The sequence below is a fragment of the Crocodylus siamensis genome, chromosome 7 (genome assembly GCF_052110815.1).
Source record: "Crocodylus siamensis isolate JL-2025a chromosome 7, ASM5211081v1, whole genome shotgun sequence".
NCBI classification, from domain to species: domain Eukaryota; kingdom Metazoa; phylum Chordata; order Crocodylia; family Crocodylidae; genus Crocodylus; species Crocodylus siamensis.
The window spans coordinates 79,690,831-79,714,061 of record NC_143401.1 but is presented as its reverse complement, the minus strand read 5'-3'; the positions used below and the strand labels follow the sequence as shown (position 1 = coordinate 79,714,061).

Here is a 23,231-nt window from a genome sequence, read left to right as displayed (position 1 = left end):
AGTATATGAACAAGGTCCCAGGTTCATGCTGATAGCCTGCAGCAACAACAGAGCACATGGGCAACTGCAGTCTGATTCAGATAAGCACCCACAAATTAAGAGGTGACTTTTATTCTTAGTCAGTAAATCAACTGATTTTCTACTGAGTAGCGCCAGAGAAAAATCTTGTTTTCTAGAAGAAGCAGCACTTTGGCAAAACTGCTAGAAGTCTCAAAATGAGAGATTGATGATGATTACTGCTCTATTTGGGCCAGGAATCTATGAGAAAAGTGTTTATCATGATCTTCTTGACTTGTCCATACCTGGGCAGCATTAGAAAGGGCAGAACTATATGCAGTAGTGAAAAATAATGGAGGAGGAGAGATGCCTTCCATTCAGTATCAAATCTCCAAAGAGTGGATTTGTTTGAGGTGTGGTTCAATTCATTTTTTCCCCACCATTCCCCGTCACCCTTTTCCTCCTCCTCCTCCTCATTATTAACAATAAAAGCAGCAGCTGCAGAGGTAATTCTCAGCCAATAAATAAAACAACAATAGTAAAGGGAACAATGGTTAAATGTTGATTTATAAAGTCACAACTGTGTCCAAAGTGGAGAGAGAAATGATGACTATGTTGCTCTATTCAGAGCTATAAGTGCTGCAGCCCATTTCTTGCCAATCTCTCACTGCCACGCGTGGCAAAATCCATATCTGAGGAATCATGGCTCCAGGCTGCTGTTTGTTAACCTCATTAGACGGATTTTTAGCAAATGAGGCCCCCATCAAAATTAACTAACGGTGAAGTACTTATGGTATCTGTCAATTCTATATTATAATAGCAACAAAATACATGCAAAAAAGGGAGTTGGCAATCAGGAGGTTAAACTATGCTGTCATCCTCTGCGTCCTGAGGAACTCTCTCTATGGGACCTTATCCATATGGGTAATCTCACTGATTCAAATGGAAACATACAGTTGAGTACAGGCTACCTGCAGGAGGACGAAATCACAGGACTGCACCCACGTGGTACAGAGCCTATAGTCATTTCACAATCAAAGAGAACATCTCGAAAGAGCAAGCAGGGGCTTACATGCTAATTAAACATGCTCAGTGGTCCTGAAAACCTGTTAAGATGATGGTGCCGGTGGTAAGGAAAAACAGTGATGTAATAAGGGTGTAGGACAGGGCACAGAGAAATTAGGGCTCATTTCCTGGATCTGGCTTTTAACATAACCTTGAAAAGACTCTAGCCTCCTTGTTACTCAGTTCCCCGGAGTAGCATGGAACTGGGAGGCAGGATCCCCTGGGAGGTCAGTCTGAGGAAAAAGAGTCCAGAAGATCTGGCTGCACTTTAAGGAGGCTGTTTCAAGGGAACAGGAGCAGGCTATCCCAATTTGATGCAAGAATGGGTAATGTAACAGGAGACCGGCCTGGTAGACAACAATATCTTCAATGAGTTGAAACTCAAACATGAATCCTACACAAAGTAGAAACTTGGGAAGACTCTAAGAGTATTGCCTGGGCATGCAGAGAGAAAAATCAAGAAGGCCAAGGCACAATTTGAGATGCAGCTGGCCAGGGACATAAAAGGCAATAAAAAGGGATTCCACAAGTATGTCAAAAGTGAGAGGAAGACCAGAGAAACCATAAGTACTTTTCATAATGCAGAAGGCAATCTAATCTTGGATGGCAGAGAAAGCTCCAGTATTTAATGCCTTTTTTACTTCAGTCTTCACAAATGGGGCAGTCATAGATGATGAGCGTGGTTAGCAGCAAAGACAGGGAAGGAGACAAATAGTCTAGAGTAGGAGGAGAAATAAGGGATCACTTAAAGAAGCTAGATGCTTTCAAGTCAGCAGGGCTAGCTGGGATGCATCCTAGGGTACTGATGGAACCAGCCAAGGTAATTTCAGATGCATTAGCTATTCTCTCTCAGAGCTCCCAGAGGTCAAGCAAAGACCCAGATGACTGGAAAGGGGCAAACAGAGTGCCCATCAGGGGCAACGTGTAGGGGGGTGCACTGTTGGTGGTGCCTGCAGACGGGCGCCACTCACCACCCAGTCACTGACATCACTGACAGTGTCTGCAGGCAGTGCTTGTGGGTGGTCGCCGACCCCTGGTCGGCACTCGCCACCCCCGCTGCTGACAGTGCCGGCAGCATCCGCGGGAGCTCTGCGCTTACTGCCTCCATACTCCTGCCGCTGCCGGCACAGCTGTGCTTCCCTAGCTGCCAGGGGCACGCATAGTTCATGGTGCCCATCTTTAAGAAAGGGAAGATGGAGGATTTGGGGGAATGACAGTCCAGTCAGTCTGACCTTGATACCTCAGAAGATCATGAAGCAGGTCCTCAAGAAACCTATTTTGAAGCGCTTGAGAAAGAACAATGTGATCAAGACCAGCCAGCATAGATTCACCAAGATCAAGTAATGCCTGATCAACTGGATTTCCTCCTATGATACGGTGAGTTGTGGATAGGAGAGCAGTGGATATGACATACCTTGACTTTAGCAAAGCTACTGACACTGTCTCCCATGACATTCTCACTAACAAAACTAAGGAAATACAGACTAGATTAAAATACTGTAATATGGACACATAACTGGTTGGATCATTGTGCTCAGTGAGCAGTCATCAATGGCTCAATGTCTAGTTGGGAGGAAGTATCAAGTGGGGTTTCCCAGGGGTCTGTCCCAGGTCTAGTACTGTTCAACATCTTCATTAATAATTTAGACAATAGGATTGAGTGCACGATTAGCAAATCTGTGGATGAGACCAAGTTGGATGGAGTTGCAGACACATTGGAAAGTAGGGGTAGGATACAGAATGACTTGGATAGACTGGAAGAAATGGTCTGCAATAAACCAGATGAGATTCAACAAGGACAAGTCCTGCACTTGGGATGGGATAATTGCATGCAAACAGGCTAGGGAATGACTGGCTAGGTTGTGATACTGCAGAAAAGGACCTGGGGGTTACAGTGGACCATAAGCTGAATATAAGATGTTGCAAAAAAAAAAAAGCCAATAGCATACTGGATTGTATTAACAGGAGTATAACCTTTAAATCAAGTGAAGTGATTCTTCCGCTGTATTCAGCACTGGTGAGGTCCAGTTTTGAGCCCCACACTTCAAGAAGAATGTGGACAGATTAGAAAGAGTCCAGCGCAGACAGACAAAAACCATTAGATGCCTGGGAAACAAGACCTACAAGAAAAGGCTGAAAGAACTAAGGTTATTTATTCTGGAGAAGAGAAGACTAAGTGGGAATTTGATAACAGTCTTCAAATAGCTGAAGGGTGATTATTATAGAGATGATGGATATGGGTTTTTTCCCTGTGACCACAGGGGACAGGACTAGGAGCAGTGGCCTCAAGCTGCAGCAGAAGGAATTTAGTTTGGAGACTGAAGGAACTTTCTGACTATGAGGGTGGTCAGGCTTTGGAACAGACTACTTAGAGAAGCTGTGGGATCACCACCCTTGACATTTTTACAAGAGCAGACTGGACAGACACTTGACTAGGATAGTTTAGTCAGGGATGATCCTGCCTTGCGCAGAGGGCTGGATTAGATGACTTCATGAAGTCCCTTCCAGCTCTATTTTCCTATGATTTATGAAATAGATGCAATGATACATATCTAGCAAACTCATATGCCCCAAGTGCCATAATACTTGAGCACCACAATTTTGAATGCCTTTATCCTCACAACACCCTTGTGAAATATTATTTCCATTTTACAAGTGGATAACTTAAGGAGAGAAAAAAACCCATGTAGGACTAGTGGAGCTATCAGCTGAACCCAAATCTCATTTCTGAATAGTCACAAAGCTTGGAGAACTGTCAGACAGCAGTTAACCAAATGAAAAGCAAGCAAGCAAGCAAACTCAAACCAAACCAAACTAGAAACACCACCAAATTCCCAAGGGATGCCATTTGTAGTGGCTTAGGCCAAACACTCCTGGGTCTTAAATGGCGATTTGCATCATGCAAGGACAGGAGCATCTGGCCCAATACAGTTATAATTAGCAGAATTATTTGGTAAAACAAAACCCCACACTAAATTTTGAAAAAGATGAAATATTTATAAACTGCATACAAGTAAGAAACAGCATGGACTTGGCATAGGGATCCTGCTGTATAAGAACATGGTACATCCTCAAGCACTATTATGATCTCACTTTCAATATGCTGTTTCACAGCAAGCAACCCTGTACTACATGCATTACATAGCTCTGGAGAACTGGTAACAGCTCGCTCTATCTTTAAGTTTATCTCTTGATTTTAATAGGAATTGCAATGCACACCAAGGTGTAGTTCAGCAAAACACTTATGCACCTGCGTAAGTATAAGCATCTGAGTACTGCCATTAAATTTAAAAATGGTACGCACATGCTGAAAGCTTAGCAGGTACTTAAGTGCTTTGACTCAATTCTTGATGCATAAAGAGGATGTTGAGATGATTAGTCAATGTTTGTAAAGTACTTCTGAAATGAAAGATGTGATGTAAATGTTAACCATTATTAGTTGGTGTGAATATAGAGATAATTGAGAAACATGACCTTGATGGAACTACACAACTATTTAGACTGGATTTGATGCATTTGCCTGGACTTCAGTATTAAGGTACAATATTAACTACTGCATCTCTGTGAACTTCCACATTAAATTCTCTGCAAGCCAAACCAAAATGTAAGACTCTGCATATATTATACATAATGTGGCAGTAAGGTTTTACTGGCATTACTTCCAGGTAGCAAAGTCATAAGCGAGTTAGGTGGCTCAAGCCAAAAATTTCTGACAAAGTGTTTATGGATCCATCATGATGTCTTTGTACATACCCTGCATCTTGCAGAACTGAATACTGAGCATGGACTTGGGTATTTTCAGAACTGAGATCATTTCTTTGACTATGTTTCCCTTCGGTACGTATTTCATACATATAACACAAATACAAAAATATACATAAAACCCCAACTCATAAAATCCATAGCCCACTGAGAAAAGACTGCCAAATCTCCTCTCTCCTATGGGCTAAGAGGGTCAGGGTCTAGCTCTCAGGTCACAAACTATAGCACTCTAAACCCTAAATCATTGGTGTGAAACTGAAGACTATCCTGGGTTTAAGACCATTATTAGTCTTGGAGGGGTGGGAGAGCAGGCTTCCGAATTGATTCGGACCTTTTAATGGGTCTCCTGATTCGATTTGGAGATCGGGCCACTGAATCAGGCCGACTCTCCTCCGAATTGAACTGCCTACTGAAGCTTCACACAGCCCTAGTAGCTGTGCTACACTGAAACCCGTCGCTGCAACCTGTTTCGGACTCCCTGCTCTAGAGACTGCTACCCTTATCTACGAAGGTACATAGCAATAAACCGAGGGAAATATGTCTAGTAGTTTATCAGTTTCAAAGGTCAATGGCATCAAGAGATTACCCGTGCGCTTAACATTTTCTCGCTGAACCTGCTTTTCTTGAGGTAAGCGTGGTCTACAGCAGCTAGGCACATCTGTTTCATACACAGCACTTACAAAACAAAGCATACAAAATGTCTGAATCCAAGTCCATGCTTGGGTCAACAGAACCTGGCTTACATACAGCAACGGAAAACTTCACCAGGAATTGTACAGGAGTGCACTCCACTTTCCAACACAGCCCAGGGAAGCAGCACTTCATTTCGTAGAGTATTCCTGTACTTCACAACAGAAGAGTGACTTGAAGTCTCTGCAAGAGTGAAGCAGCCAAGCACCTTTGTGGTAAAGAAGCTTGGGTTCCTGAGCATCTAGAAAAGCTGCCTGCAACTCATTTGATGCTGTCATAAAAAAAACCAAAAAACCCCCAAACCAACCTAAAAGAAGAGCATTTGGGGACTATGTTGCCAGAAGCACTGCACATAGGAGATGTGAAGCAATTAAGACCATTCTGCTTGCTGTTGGACAGGCCTCAGATGGAGTATTATGTCCAGTTTTAGGCTCCATATTTTAAGGAGGATGTGATTAAACTGGAGAGGATCCAGAGTCAAGCAATGGAGGCAATGCAGGCATCAGGATGTGAGCCATGAGAAAAGACTGGGGAAACTAGGTACGTTTAGTCTGCAGGAATGGCAATTACAAGGGGACATGATAACAGTTTTCAAATACTTGATAAGCTACCATAAAGAAAATAGAGAAAAAACCGTTCTCCCTTTCAGAGAGGGTAGGACATCAGGCAATGGGCTTTAACGCCAGCAAAGCAGATTTAAATCAGAGCTCAGTGGACACCTCCTGACTCAGACCAGCAAGACAATGGAGCAAAGGATCTATCTTGCCTTCCTTGGAGGTTTTCAAACTGAGGCAGGATAGGCACTGGTTGGGAAAGGGTTTTGGAACAGTACATCTTTCTGTGCAAGAAACAGTATATCTTTCTGTACATCCTTCTGTGCAAGGAGAGGGCAAAACAACCCTTGGGGTCCCCTCCAACCCTATGAGTCTATACTAGTAGTGTCTTAGAAGAGTAAAGAACTGTATGTACCCATTGGCTTTCTGCTCAAGTTACTGATTTTAACTTCCAGGATTTCCGATAAATATGTATGTTTTTTAAATTCCTATGAAATTTCCACACAGATTACATTGTGGAGAGTGATCATAATCCCTGAATTAACTACACAGAAAGTCACCATATTAATAAAAGCTAAGAATTAAAACTATGGAAATAACTGGTTGTGGTTTCTGATGCTGGTATTTCTCTATCCTTATCCTTGCACTCCTGTAGATGCACATGCCAGAAACAGATACACACACTTACTTTCCTCCCCACACCCAATTAAAACACACAGATATTGTAACCCATTGCTAACACTACCAAGATGTGTCCTAGGGGAGTTGAAGTCAAGCTGTGAGCTTTGTGAAAATTTACAGAACTTCTGTTCCACTAAAAAATCTCTACTGACCAAAATCTCTTTAGAGTACACACTAGATGTAGGTTCAATTATTATAACCTGGTGTGATCCATAAAAATATATAAATGTAATGTGTAAGAGTTAGCTATTTACATAGCACAGCCCATCACAACCAATTTGGGCCTCACTTTCTTGATTTCCAGGGTGTCACAAGAACTGTTCCATATGTAAGCATATAGCCTCATACCTGAGAGCTGCGTCTCAAATTGGGACACTGATCCAACTCCCAAAAAAGTCAATGGGACTGACTTTAAGAGGAGCTGCATAAGGTCCTACATTGGTGGGGAGAAGGAAAATGATTATCCCATCAAACTACATTTGTGTTTGCAAATGTAGTACCCTATTACTTTTCTGTTGGGTACTTACAAGGTATTTTGAAGTCTTGATGATCACAGCCAAATCCAACTAGCAAGGGGAACTGATGGACAACTGACAAATTAGCCGGGGAGTTCACGGTGCTATAACTGGGAGGGGGAGTGGAGGTAGAGAGCAGGAGCCCACAGACCATCAACCGAAGACGCTGGTAGTCAGAACGCCAACAAACAGAGGAGAAGGGAGATGGCCACTGAAATATAATTACTGCCCACAGGAGGTAGTGGAAGCCATCGGGGATTCAACAGAGAGAAGTCCAAACAGATAGGAGAGTCCGTATGGGGAGTTAATGGCTGTTACTAGGAAAACTAAAGCAAACCAAAAAAAAAAAAACCTGAAGAAAGAAAAAAAGCTCAGTTAGGAGTGAGAGAAGAAAGCTCTGGTAAAAAAAAAGACCGGAAAAGAAAGCCGATACCACACTGACCTCAAACGGTTCCAGCACTACGGGGGTAGGACTCTATGACCCTTGTGATTGACAGTGTGATAGGAAGCAGTTAATACCTCACAGACCTTCCCAAACATGTCCCCCATTACCACGGCCAAAGTAGACACTGGAATTTATACTCAGTGATTCCAGAAATTCCTGTAATGGGTAAACTATTCATAAAAGATATAATCTACAAAACTAAGAAAATAAACTGTTCCAAGTTGGATTACTAGGTATTTGCTTTATTTATATATGCGATACTCACTTTGAGACATACATATAGCAGTTTGTAAGAGGAACAACAATCCCATGTAAACAGTCCCTTGCGTCTCACTGCAACTATGAATTGTTTCACTTTTATTAAAAATAGAAAAAGATGCAGGAAGGTTTGTCCAGAACGTGAATTACTTAAAATCTTTTAAATACATAATCAAATGCACATATTGCAACATTTACAATGTGTCTCTCTCTCCTAATTAAGAACAGCTCCAAGAAAAATCTAAAACTTTCTCTGTGTATTCAGCGTGTGTTTTGAAGGAAGGTGTTTAAATATTCTCACCCTAATGGGACGTCTAGGATAATGCTGAGGTACTGTTTCTGTACTGGAAGAAGTACAGAAATGTTGACAGAACAGCACAAAGCATTCATGCAAAGCCTGTGGAAAGAGATGAACTGAAATCAGCCATCTGGACAAGAAAGAGGCACAGCCCTAACTTGAAACTGCCCCATGGGATTCAATGTCTTCAAAGATATTTTGTAAGAACAAACGTTTAAACATTTTTAGAGAAAAGAACAGACTGCCAAGGGAAGGGGCAGAAGCCTCAGCCTGCGGGACATGCCGAAATGATCCTGGATGAAGTGAGCAAGGGGATTGTTGGTGGACCCGCACTCAAAAGATCCAGAGCTGCTGCAAAAGCAACTCTTGCTGCATACCTATATCCTGCTTCGTACTGTTTTCAATTCTGCCTTCCCCTGCAGCACAAGTAAGCGGTGTATGGAGCTGTGGGATTTTCATTGTTGGGCTAAGGAATTTCAGCAGCGTATCTGTGGACCACACAACTGTGCCAGCAGCCCCTGCAGGACGCCTGCTGTGTCCGTTTTGTGAGACTGGAAGCTAGGTAATGGTAACAGTCTTCCACTCAGTCGACTTACTCTTGAAGTTTTCCATTAAGCACACAGGCACGAAACCCAGCCGGAACTGGATCGGCTTTCCATTTACATATATTCCATAACTGCAAAGAATCAGTATCTGATAAAGCACAAAAAAATGTGTATATTGTTTTTGGTATGATTCATATGGAAATTCCACTTGGGCTATACCACGACTGCCTTGCTGGAGAGAAAGAAACAGGGATAGATGGGCCTGACCCAAAGAGGGAGACTAAAAACACTCCCAAATGTTGCAAAAGTTGTTATATTGTGCTCTCTTTCCCGGACTGCTGTCTACGTTTTTAATTAAGGAAATATATCCGTAGCAAACATAACCACACTCAGTATATTTCATTCTGTCCAATTTGGAAACAGGCAGAGGTTCAAGTAATATTGTTCCAACACAAAGAGGAAAACAAATCAGCGCATTAATTAAAAAACTTCCAGCACATTCGTTTTCCAATCCAGAAATCAAACTGTATTGTAAATACAGTAAACTAACCAGCTTTATGATTAGACTATAGAAGTGTCCCACAAGGAGAAAAAAAATGAAGCAGCAAAGTATACAGATTCAACTTTCGGAAAATGAAAGCAGTTCAACCTAACTAGCTATCCCTCTACTACATGTATACTTTGAAGTTGCATTTTAATAGAGAAGTAATAGACATTTAGTGGAAAATAAAGAACATGTCAGATTTTAAATTATTCAGTTTAGGTTTAGGCCTGTTAATTATTCTGGACACTATAAATAATGCAAAATTAAAAGCTACAGAACTTTCCTATATCTGTTTTGTTGATTCCACTCCTTTGAGACATGTTTGAGATCAGCTATAAAGCAGGATAGCAGAAATTAAATTTAGAAAAGTTTCCATGTTAGGAAATACAAAAGAATCAAGAGAGGATAGTGGTCACCATTTAGTACTGATTTACTGTTTTTATGACTAATTTAATAATGCACCAAATTCAGACTATTGCCAAGATAAGACATATGACTGCGCTGGTTTTTTTTTAAAAAAATGCAATTCCTATTTTCCTATTTGCTGTGGTCGTTCTGTATTGCTGACTGCTATTAGCATGCAGATCCTAATGGAGTAAATCACAACCTGTGACTACTTAATCATACTCTTAAGTAAACAAGACATTACGTTCCTTAAAGGGGCTATAAAATAGGTCAGGGCTTTGACTACATTCTGTTCCTTCCTAAACCAAATTTAACTGCTGCTTAAGAGTTAGGAGGAGTGAATGGTCTGTGCAGGTGGGTCCCAGATGTGGGGCCTCAGAGGGCGGAGAACTGTTACTGGAAATTTTTCTGTGACATTAGCCATCTGGCCTGGCTGCAGACATTGTAGCAGTAGCAAATAATGTTCACAAAGACGTGAAGTCTACTTAAAAAATACTGTTAAATCTTCTGTTCAGTTCCGGACTGTGGGATGGCATAAAAAAGTGTTATGTGCTGTGAATGTTCAGCTCCACCAAGAAACCAGTCAAGTTTTTCATATATAGTATAACAGAAACTGGTATGAACTTTATTTAGAGCTTTCTTGCCACAACTGCTGTTTCTCAGATAGTCGTGCCTATTCTTGTTTTTTGAATCCCTGCTACAGTGACCACCACTCAGAACAAAACACTCCCATGTGAGAGACAGGAAATTTAACAGAGTGCAGGTTTTTCCCTCCACTAACTCCACAAATATCAGGCACAGGTTTCTAGCACCATGTCTTGGGAACTCTACTTCATAAGAAATTCAAATGTTCCTCCAATACCATACCAGACAAACACAAGGCCAATGAAATACCTAAACTGGCTTAATTAGCCAAGTAATTAAGAATTATTAATAGGGTGACCACAAGGAAATCCACAACATCTGGGATACTGTCCCCTTCTACCCCAAGTCAGTGATGCTGCTGCAGGCAGTTGGAGGGCAGGGGCACGGGGACAGTCCAGCGGGAGGTGGAGCAGTCTGCTAACTCATGGCACTCCACCTCCCCACCAGATTGCGACCTGCGAATCCGGGACTTTCATTTTCATTTTTGCCAACTGGACAGGACCGGCCTTTGAAATCCGGGATTGTCCCAGTTACGGCCACGCTAGTTATAAGTAAAATCACTAGATAATATTCTCAACGCTGTTTTTGTGATGTTAGCAATAGAATTGCCATCAATGCTTAAGTTCTCCTCCCACCACATTTTAAATCAAGCATGTAGCTCAAATGGAATGCATTCTTTTCTATTAGAAAAGATAATAACGTATTTGCTTGAATATAAGATGAGGTCCTCCCTCCCGCTCCAATCAGCATGGGGGGGAAAACCTATCTGTTTTCCATTTACATACAAGGAACCTCATTAAAGATGCAGAGCATCATTAAACTGCTGCCAAAAGCAGCATGTGCTCAGTAATGGAAACCAACTATGAAATTGATTAAATGCAGCCTACACTGAGCATGACTATAAAACACATGGTCCATATTGGGCAAACATACCAATGGGACCCTACCATAATAAAAAGTTTGTGCAGCCCATCTGAATGAAATATATGGTAGCGCCCATTCAAGCCTATATATAAGCGCAGTCCACATTAGCACCAACCCTTTCAAGTCATGGTGAGCCAATACACTGAATACAACAACTTTTTCAATCCCACAGCTGAAATGTGCCTTTCTTTCTGATTTCCAATAATTTCGGTTTCTTCACTAGCCTTAAATGTTTACCAAACACCACCAAATGGGGGTCCAAACAGATCACACAGTATCCCTCTGTTGCACTCTCTCAGCTTGTTGCATACGACTAAGGTAGCCCTGCCCACCATGAAGTAGAGCCAGAACAGGCTGCCCTGCACCTCATCTGCATATAAATTGTTGAAGGCTCCCAGGCCTCGTGGCAAGAACCCTGGTCCCAGTTATGAGTGGGGGGCTAACCGGCACTTTGTGGGTGGTATCCACACATACAGAGCTGTGTGGAGCTGTGGGGTCATCATGGCTTGAAATGTTTTTGACTCTGGTGGGGCCCAGCCCACTGAACTATATGAACTACATGAACCTTTTGGCTTTGGACTAATACCAGGTGCTTAATACCTTCAACTCACAGGGACTTTCTTGGGGTAAATATGATCACCTGAGTGATGAATGGGATCAGGAGTGTAAATGAACATGTCTGAAGCACCTGAATACCACTTCTCTGAGCTCAGCTGTGATCTCTAATATCAGTAATAATATCTAACACTAGTTAGCTATTTATGGAAATGGTTGCAGTTGTGCAAGAAGTAATTGCTGCAGGTCACGTTATTCTTGTTGATATTTAAAACAGTTTAACAGCATACAAATAAAGCAAACAAAACTTTTGACACAACAGCTAAAACTCACCCGCTACACCAAATACATGATTTATTTTGTCCAGCAATGTAACAGAAATAACCTATCACTGTTTGCAGTGAGCTTTCCACTTGGGACCCAGTCATGGTCCAGGACACAAGTCCAAAGTAAGAACAGTTTGTTCATCAGTATTAAAAAAGAAAAAAAGGCCTTCTTCAGACCCAAGGCTCCTTCTCTTACAGCAGGACTCAGACCTAACTTCAATGATGTGTTCCAGCTTCCTGAGTCCTGAGCAACTCCTCTGGAAGATTGGACCTTGGCCCAGCCATGACATCTGTGTGAGTACTTCATAAATACAGGCTCTCCCTTCTCTGAGCTGCTTCCCCTGGTCTCAGGGATCCTGGTTTTCCTATGTTTAAAAATGGCAAATTCTGGGATAAAAATCTCAAATTATCTGATTTAAATCCCCCAATTTGGCAATTAAAATGAAACACCACACACACACACACACACACACACACACAGAGAGGTATCATACGAACACAATGTTTTATTGCTACATTTACAATTTTGAAGCAAGTTGGAAGCCTACCAGTGCCTCAATCACTACAGTAAAATAAATTTTAAATACCTATACATTTTGGCATTTATTTGCGGGTTTTATCATGGAAAATCAGAGCTCCCCCCACTACCAGGATGTGGGTCCAGCTGCAGCTGTCCCCTACCACTGCTTTAATGGCACTGAGCAGCCCTGATATGCCAGTGCTCTGCTCCTGCCATTGCCGCTCACTCCCAAGACATAGCCCCCAGCCCTGCTGGTACCCCTCACTCCCCACCCACAGCCCCCCGCATTCCCAGCCCTACTGAAAGGGGCCCCAAGCTTAGAGGCTTATGGGGCCAGGAACCCAAGTCCACAGCCCTCTACCCCCTGCAGCAGCGCCTGAACCCCGGCTGCTACTCGCAGGAGGTGGTGGTTGCTGTGGCCCCAGCAGGGAGCAGAGAGCAGGGTGGGGGCGGGCTGCCTGCTGTGGGCTGGGGTTTTTTGACCTTTTCCCTGGGGCCTCCATGGCCCAGCAGGCAGGACCTGGCATAGCAAGGCAGTAGTGCTGCTGCTGTAAGCCCCACACTGCCATAGCAAGCAGATTGCCATGTCCAGGAGCTGGGGGGGGTGGCACTGTGACCTCTGCTGCTGCCAGGAGGGCAGGGGGCATCTTGTCATGGCAGCGTGGTGCTCGTGGCAGTGGCACTGCACTTTCCCATCCTGCTCTGCTATGCTGGGTCCCACTCACTGGGCTGCAGAGGCCCCGGGTGGAGGGCAGCAGGGCAAGGAGCCGAAGCCCACAGTGAGCAACCTGCACCCACCTCCACACACAAATCTGTGGGGCACATGGCCCAGGAGTATGTGCAGCAGCAGGGATCTAGCCCCTCCCACCCCCAGATGAGCTGCCCGTGGCCCTGTCCTGCTCCCCACCTGGACCCTACATTATGAGGGCCTCAATTCCTTCCCCCTGCCCCAGACTTACCTGTGGGGCGTTCTCTCTAGGCTGTCTGACAGCCATGTGCATGTGCACACAAGCACATGATGCCCCCTGCCTGACTGCCCTGCTCCCACTCCCCAGCCCTTTGCAGGCTGAAACTCTGTCAGCCTGCAAGGGGAAACCTGCCTTAACCCGCATTTTTCTCCTTTAAAGGAGAAAATCTGGGTTTTACCATGTTTTTCCGTCATGACTGGAAAATCCAGATCCTTGGTCCGAACTCAGGAACAAAGCTTAGCCTGTGCTTGAGGGCTAGCCTGAACATGAATGGATTTAAGTGTGTACTAACTGCTTCCTTGGTAAAAGTGGTTTGCAGAAGGACATTTTTTTTTGGTCTGGCATAAAATAGATGGATATCTAACTTGGTTTTCTTCTCTGGGAATTAGTCTATGCAGCAAAACTATTTCCCTTTATTTTTGTCCTAGCAGAGGTGGTGAATCTGAACAGTTGTGTGAACACCTAGCTCAAATGGCAGGTAACAACCTCCTGTGGTGCATACACATGTACTAGCTTTCTGACACTTGAGCCAACTTTTTTAAGTTGACTTAACTGTCAGAATGTACACACATGCGGAGCAGAGTTGACGTAAATGTGGTGCAAGATAATAGGGTGTATTTTCTTGAGTTGCATTAGTTAAGTCGACTTAGCTCAACATGGCTGCATGTGTACTTTCTGACACGACTTAAGTTGACTTAACATGTGTGTACGCACCTCTGCATTCCAAAAGCAGTAGCACTATTTGTGTCTGGATTTTAACTTGTTCTCAAAGACACTCTCAGAGATGAGGGAAAGACTATTTAATGCTACCACTGTCTCTCACCTTGAAATTGTATTTCTGGAATCTTACGAGAACCCAGAGTATTCTCCTTTTTCTTTCCTCTTTGTCAGCAATGATTTCTTTCCTCTACTCAGGCAAGATTTTTGTGATCTTTTCCTCTATAATTTAAGGTTTCCAGCATCCTTAAGTTCTGGAATGCCATAAGAAGATTCATGTCTATTTCGTGCCATGTTCCTTTATTACTATTTGTAAAATTAATTTTAAAGAGATCTCCCAAGTCACGTTGAAAGAATAAATAGGTGTTTTGGGGAAACATGATGTCTCCCTGAAGGTGCTTCAAGCTATATTTCTAAAAAGGTACATTTCACCTGCGATTCCAAAGGAAATGGCATTATGAGACACCCATTAATCCACCATGACCCCTCTTGATCTCTTTATCCAACTCCTCTGACAGTTTTCAGATAGTTCAACACAGCTCTTTTTAGCTGTTTTTGAGCTTTAGTCATGCTTTAATTTATCGAAATCTAACTTGGATTGAGTGAATCCTAAAATTAGTGTATTGAATGATGTTTCCAAAAAACAAAGAAACCAAAACCAAAATCAAACAAAAAAACCCTGGATGCTAAAACCAATGTGTCATAAGGTCAGGCTGAAAGTAAAAAATCTTATTGCAGCCTTTATTAAAATACTTCCTAGCTCACTGTAACACAAAAAGTACACTTAATAATACCATCCTGAAATTTTAGAATAATAGGATTCTGAATCTTTTAATACATTTTTTTGGTCTAAGGGAAAAAAAAACCCCTCTCGGGGGGAGGGGAAGGGAGGGGCTAATGCTTTCTTTCCACATTCTAAAATACTTGGGGATTCCTCTATGAATTTTCTGATTCTGCAGGTTTGCAGAACCTTTATCATTTCCTGATTGACAATGGTAAGGTAATTGGAGTATGCTGGAGTTGCAAAAAACATCTTAAGTACTGCAATTTTTTTAAGAAAGCATATTTTTGTTCTTACAATATCCAGCCTTCTCATGCACAAAAGAACACTTGATTTTGCAAGTAGAATCTTTGTTTTTTGGTATAAGGATGTCATTTCTTTTTCTGGCTAAACTTGTACGTGACTGCAGATCAGAAAAAGTGTACCTTTTGTAAATTCAAAGATGCTAAATCTTCTTTAACTACCTAATTTGGAAAAATGAATGTAGGTAATTTAGACATTTCTTGTGACTTGTTTCCAAATTCTATTCTTCCTGAATTTCATTAAGCTTTTTGGATATTAACTGGCTTTTCGCGCTTATTGAAATGTGCAACTCATGTTTTTTAGACTGAATGAAGATAATATAAATGCTTTTCATGATTAACTTTCAAATTTTTCCGCCATGCTCATCAACCTTTTTTGGCTTTCTAGCTATATTATTCCCCACACAATTGCTGCAAGTCTCAAGATAGCATTTAAAATTTTTCATATTATATGCCAAAATTCAATCCTTCATTCCCTGCTTTAGGTGATCAGTGGAATTATTAAGCAGGTATGTCTATGTGTAAAATTGCTGTACATTTTATTTGTATAACATAAATTGAAACTGTAAAAGAAGGGAAAAACGTTTGGTTTAAATCCATATTATCCTTCCTCTGGAAAACTTCCTGGAAAACTTGTAAAAAAACTTGTAAAAAACTTTTATTCAGAGAGCTATTTTTCTGCTGTACCATTTCCCATGGTAAAAAAAGTTTTCATATGTTAAAGAAGCCAAGAATACGAGAAAGAAAGAAAGAGTAGTTTAATTTTTGAGGTTGAGATAGGTTACAAAAAGATAAACTTTGTACTAATAAACAGTGAGATCAAGAAATCAGATGGCCTTCTTAATTTAATTACAGTATTCAACCCCCCCCTGAAATTAATATCTCAATTCAAAAGAAAATTAGCGAACTATTAGTGGGCCTTATTTTAAATATATTAATATTCACTTTTGAAGTTTGTGAACATGTATGTGTACGTGTTGCACACACACACATTTTTACATGATTTTCTTCATATACAAGATTAAACCAGTTGGTGGATTTACTCCCAAATTACACTGGTGTAAATCAGATGAAAATCAAGCCCATTACTCTCTCTCACTCACTCACTCACACATGCATACACACTTACTTCAAAGCAAAAAAGCAGTCATTTTTAAGGTCTAATACCTTGAATATGTTTGTCTGCAGAACCCCAAACCTTCCCCAAAGGATCTCCTTTGGAACAAGTCTAACTAAGCACAATTTGAGAGTGTAATAATCTCTCTTACAAAAATATGAAGCAGCTCAAAGTAATGCCTAGGCAGAAACCTTGTTTTAAAATCTTAACCCTGGCATTGCTACCAAGGCTTCATAGTATCCTTTGGTTGCTCTCAAAGACCTTCAAGTAGTACCGTACATTCAGTGCAACACACACATAAGTCTTCAGGTCTCCTGCATGAATGTTTTAAAATCTTAACCATGACATTGCTACCAAGCCTCCATAGTATCTCTAGGTCTTTCTCAAAGACCTTCAAGTCGACATTCAGTACAACACATATATAGGAATTCTGGTCCCTGAAATGTATGTGGCCCCTAGCCCAGGTTGTTAGGAGAGCTTTCAAAGCGTGGGGGCAATCTTACTGCTGTCCTCCCTTGCTATTGGGATGCAGGAGACATGAGAAGACTTTCTGGAAACATGGGACTCTCTGGGCACGTCTACAAGTGACACTGTATTGCTATAGCAATGTGCTACAGCCATGTAGTGTCACCAGAAAAATACCATGACACTGCAGCTATGCTGCTGTAGCGACGTGCTCCCTTGGTATAGTGCAGTGCTGGGGCAACGTAGCAGCTAAAAATTACTGCGCCAGCACTGCACTATACCAAGGGAGCACGTCGCTACAGCAGCATGGAAGTACTAAATGGCAGAGCAGTAACGACAGTGCTATAGGGGCATGTGTAGACGTGTCCACACAGTCCAATGTATCAGTACTGTTCCAAGAAAAATAATTAGTGTTGTCAAGTCAGATACTTGGAAATTGCAAACCAGGCTCTGGCAGGATCTTTCAGGCAGGGTGAACAGGAAAACAATCCTGGAGCCTTTAAACGAAGCTATTTTGGAATTACAAGGTGGCAAAGTGTATTATTGGGAGCAACTGTCAAAGATGTAGGTCACTATTTTTCCCCTCACCTGTAAAATGGCATGTGTGCTGAACCACAAATTCTCCTGCAATCTAAGATTAAGTATTTAAACTTTCAGGGACAGTGCAAGTAGATGACAAGCAAGTGAATAATGTGCAGATAATGCTTCATGCCAAGCATTTTTTAAAATGGAGACCTATTAAATTCATGACAATATGTAAAAAGTCCCCATAATTTTACTATACCTCTGAGCTAAGAAAATATATATTTCATTGCTTAAAAAGGAAGGACATTAGCCCAGGAAACAAAACCATCTACCATGTACTAGCAACTTCTTCCTCATCAAAGGCCAGAGTTCCCTTAGGGATAATAACTGTGTTCATGCTGCTGATGAGTTTATATAGTGCTTTTCATCTTCATTAATCCATACAATACCCCAGAAGATCTTTATTCCTCAATAACATCAACCATTAATTATTTACATGCTATCAGTTTAATACGTGGTTCTTCTGATGGTCACAGAGGGCCCAACTGTTATATCTGACCACTGGTCAAAGCAGAAGGGGGTGCAAATCTGGAGTGCGCCATCAGGGAAGGCATAATCCTGCTCCAGGCCATGCACCTAACATCCCTAGTCTTATCTGTTCTCCCTTGTATGGTCAGCTTGTTCCACTGTCCCATTTAGGGAGCGGGTTTAGACACAGTACCCTCTACCTCCTCTTCCCACTCCTGCAGACTTATTCAAGAAGGAATTCCTGGGCTCCGCCTGTGCAAGTGGGCTGCAACTGTAACAGACTTCAGTGAAGTCTGCACTTTGATGCATCTGGCCCGCTCTCATCATTTAAAAATAGCCCTGAAAATGTTATCTTAATGTGTCATCTCACAAGGAAATTAGGTTTGGGTTTTAAATAGAACTGTATTGCCACATTGCAGAGGAATAGCAAAATGAAGGGTAGAGGGAATACTGATGTAGACACAGATAACAAAAACTGTAATAAAGTGACATCTCCCAGGTAATTTAATGTTTGTGAACCATGGGTTTTTGTGGTTTTTGGTTTTTTTTTTTTTACCAGACATGGAGAAATTCACTTTGTCGAGTACTTGGCCCCAATCCTACAATCAGATTTGTATGGGCAGATTCTCACATCTGCATGAAGCCCTGCTGACTTCAGTTGGGTTCGGACAGATAGGTGAGTTTACCTGCGCAGATGTCACTGCAGCATCAAGGCCATAGAGGTTGTAAGCAGAATAAAACCATTTTTTCCACTATGAATAGCAACAGTAACTTTATGCAAGAGGTAATGATGTGGGTGATAAGTTAATAACCTTCATAGGACCAACTGCAGGGTTGGGATAGACTTATACAAGCTTGTCTAAGTGTATCCCATCCACGCAGTTAGTATAATAAAAGATGTCACCCATGAAAATCATTGCTTCTCACATCTTTTCTGGACCATCACAGTTAAAGCATCACTTGAACACTCACTTTAATAATCTAAGGGGATCAGTCCTTTATACTGTACGTAAGTCTTCCTACCCAGGAGGGCAAGATTTAGTTTTGCCACCAGTCTAAAAGATGTGAATGGCAACTTGATATTAACAGATCCATCCTGTGTTCTGCTAATTTAAACTGCAGGACGTTTTAAGTTGGAATCAAGAGATTCCCAAATATGCATCCTGTGCCTCAATATCATAACACAGCAATAATGTACAAAACCCAAAGTCAGTGTGACATTTTACCAGTGCAAGATGATGGGGTGCCATGCAGTAATGATTCAAAAACGGAGAGTCATACAGTCATAGGAAAGGAGGGCTGGAAGGGGTCTCAGGAGGTGATCAAGTCCAACCCTTTGCCTAAACCATCTCAAACAAAAATTTATCTTACTTGAATTTTAAAGCTCCAGTGACAGAGAGATTACACAACCTCTCTAGGTAATCTGTTCGAGCACTTAATCAACCTCATAGTTAGGAATTTCTGAGCTAAATCTCCCTTGTTGCAATTTAAGTCTATTACTTCTTGTCCTCTCTCTTGTGGAAACAGAAAACAACTGTTCACCATCTTCTTTGTCATAACACTAATTGTATTTGAGGACTCTCACTAAATCTCTGCTCAGTCTCGTTTTCTCTAGTCTCAGTAGTCCCAGTTCTTTTTTGTTCTCCGGACGCCTTTCAATATGTCTCCAGCTTTTCTGAAGAGCAGCACCCAGAACTGGACACATCACTCTGGGTGACGCCTTAGTGGCACAAAGCAGAAGTGGGAGAAACAACTTTCCTGCTTTCTCCTTTTTGATCAACTTCCCACCTGGCAGCTTTTGACACCCATGTCCTGCTTTCTCTACAAACAGCAAAATAATGCATAAGCGTAAGTGGCAGTTATGTAGGAGACTGCAACATACTGGGCCTAACACCAATATGTGGTCATTTATTGTTCATATATGCTGCACTGTATACTTCATATTTAAGGGGTCTTATTCTCTCATGAATGCAGGGAGCACTTACCCCTGTAATCCCCATGACTGCTAGTAAGTATTACCTGTGTAAGGCTCCTCTGCATTAAGTGAAGAATAAAACCTCAAAAGTCACACAAGAACCAACTGCACATTAAAAGAAATTAAAATATTATGAGCAGAAAATGTCTTCATTTGTATGTCCCTGCTGTATTTCACTATTACAGAAAAGAAAGTCAATTCTGCTGTAGGTAAGCGCAGACTATAGATTTATCTAATAATGTATACTGAAGCTGGTGAAAATATTTCAAATCTGCCTAAGGTTATAAAACTATAAATCATATTGAACTATACCGCTGTAGTAAGCCATTTTCCCCTTAATGGTTTTCTATATTTTATTGCTTCAATAAAATCCATCACCTATCAACCCAAGAACTCTAGTCACATACCCTAAGGTTACTCTCAATTAATGCACAAAAAAATAGGTTTCAGAAATTTTAAGGTTATGACACAAACCCACTAGAGGTACAAGATACAGGAATGACAGACTATCCAGTCTTACTTTTGAAAAGAAAAAACATTCTTCAGAGAAGTTTATGAAAGTTGACATGAAGCGTAATTTCTCTAGAGGTTTATGCTAACAGATAACAAAAATGGACTGTGATGAACGGCACTGTATCCATTTCCATTTATTTATGTATCTGCCTACAGCATGCAGATTATTAATTACAGATGTGGGGGTGGTCAAACAAACTTAGAGAGAGAGAAAGGTTAATTTGCAAGAAGGGCTGTCTATATAATAACCACTAACATTTATGTACTGTTTTTGTTCCAAAGGATCCCAAAGTGCCTTGTAAACTGACTCTGTCATTGAAATGACACCACCAGAGGTGGAGGCACGTAACCAAGAGGTGCGTATCGTATTTCACAGAAGAAAAATGTTTGACCAAGGAATTCAAAGTAAACTCCTTTTTTCAGACAGCTGCCCTGGGACCTGTCTCTTTTGCACACAGTACCTCTAATTCTCCATGCTTCATCCAAAAGACACTTCCCCAGTAAACTGCAAGGAACTCTAATAATCTGTCCAAACTCGCTTTCCATGACTGCTCATTTAAGTTAACGTAGAGTTGGAGTGCTGTTTTAGCCCCACTGGAAGTGTCTGAGGCAAGGATTTTCTGTTATCTTTTATTAGAGCAACTACATAGTTGGAAGAAGTGCTGGTTCAGACCTGAAGAAGGGCACTTCATAAGTCTGAAAACTTGTCCAACATCTCTCCCAGCTACACAGTTGGGCCAAGAAAAGATATCACAATATATCCTTGCTTATCAGACATTTTGTTAATATCTTTCAGAACACAAAGAAAAACGTTATATACTGCATTTATGCAAATCCAAAATGAGGTGCGTCCCCCTCCCCATTCAACATGGGAAAAATGCCTCATCTTGGATTCAAGTACCAGCCTGGAGAGGGAGGCTGCTGCGGCCCTGGCTCCAGCCTCAACCCCAACCTGGGCCAGGTCACAGGGCAGGGACCAGAGCTGAAGCCACCATCTGCCCCAAGCTGGGCTTGCGGCCGGAAATGTTGCTCCTTCTGCTGCCTGGCCAGAGTGGCTCAAGGTGGCATGTGAAACAGGGGAGGGGATGCATGAGGGGTGCAAGAGAGACTGTTCAGTGCAGCGTGGGAGTATAGGGGAGGTTGCGTAGTGTGCAGCTCTGGGGAGACCACACAGCAGCAGGAGAGCTCCTATTGCTTTGGCTCTGGTTCCAGTTGCAACCCAGAGCCAGAGCTGCTGCCTCCCCTGGGCTGGGGTCAGGGCTGGAGCGGGAGCTACTGCAGTTGTCTGGCCATCGTTGGAGCCACTACGTGCTCCGTGCCTTGGGCTAGAGCCAGAGCTTCTACATAGGATAAGGCTAATGGTGGGGGTGGAGTGGGGTTCAGACAAGCACAAAGAGGGCAAGTGGCAGGAAGGACTGGCACTGGGGGGGGGCAGAAAGGGTCAGGGGAAGAGAGAATTAGTAGGTGGTAGGCAGGGGGTGAGTGGATGGGAAGCTGCGGGGATCAGTCTGCTGCCCCCCCCCCCATTTGTCCTCTGTTGCTGCTTTCCCCACTGCAATGGTGTGTGTGGGGGGGGGATGAATTTAAGACACCCCTCCACTAATATTAGATTCTGTACATGGAAAATTATAACAAGTTTGTAAGTTTCCATGTATAGCCTAACTATTGGGAGGTTGTCTTAAATCTGAAGTTATTTTGGATTTGTGTCAATACGGTCATTAAAAATTTTAAATACATATACCCACATCATTTTTTTAAGGGTGTGACAAGAGCACATAAGGCACCTTCCTGTAAAGCACCCTGGCTGCTACCAACACTATTATTTCTTTTAGGGATGTCACTTTTAGCAAGTGTTTTCCTAAACTTCTCTCTAGTGATAATCCCAAATAGGTCATTGTTATCAACCTGAATTTCTCTCTCTGCAAGTGGCATAGCTGCATCAATTTTGACAAGTTCTGTCATTGTTTGCTTCACTGACATCCCACTCTTCATTTAGAAGAAAAAGGTGAGGATCCTCCTTTGTAGAAACCGGTTAGAGGCTGTAAACAATGGAATGACTGCTTGAAGAAACCAATAGCTGGATCTCACTTGCAGGGTTTTGGAATTGTTTCAGATGCCTCAGGAAATCATCTGTTTTGTCATCACTTGAAAGAAATAAATCTTAAGAAGGGTGTATTGAAGAAAAGCACTCTCAATAGCTTGTTCAGGATTTAACCAGCTGACAGTGAGGCATTTCAAGATTTTTTTTTGCATTTATATATCACAGATGTCACAACTCTTAAAGAATTCCTTTCCTTGCAAGCTGCTGTTGAATGAGTAGTGCAGGTCTATAACAATCTTTTATATTAAATGCAGTCCTGCTGCTGTATTTTTGCAACAATGGTTGTGGAGTACATTACATGGACATCCAATCCAGAAACATGTTTTATTCTCCTCCAGTATTCTACTGTTGATTGAACTAGTCACCTGTGCTTGATGCAAGCATTACACACTGAACACACAATGCACAACAGTATTCTTCCTTGGTATATACCTAGACTTAACTGTTTTGCCAACTTTAGATGGTTTTAGTATTTCTGCCCCTTGCGAGGCACATTAACAATAATTTGGT

At 41.9% G+C, this 23,231-nt stretch overlaps 1 protein-coding gene across 4 annotated transcripts in view; it reads right to left on the bottom strand.

Annotated features, from left to right (window-relative positions):
• The window catches only part of CTBP2 (C-terminal binding protein 2), a 260,667-nt gene that overhangs the window by 43,900 nt on the left and 193,536 nt on the right, over window positions 1–23,231 (bottom strand). The gene's annotated exons all lie outside the window — the stretch shown is intronic.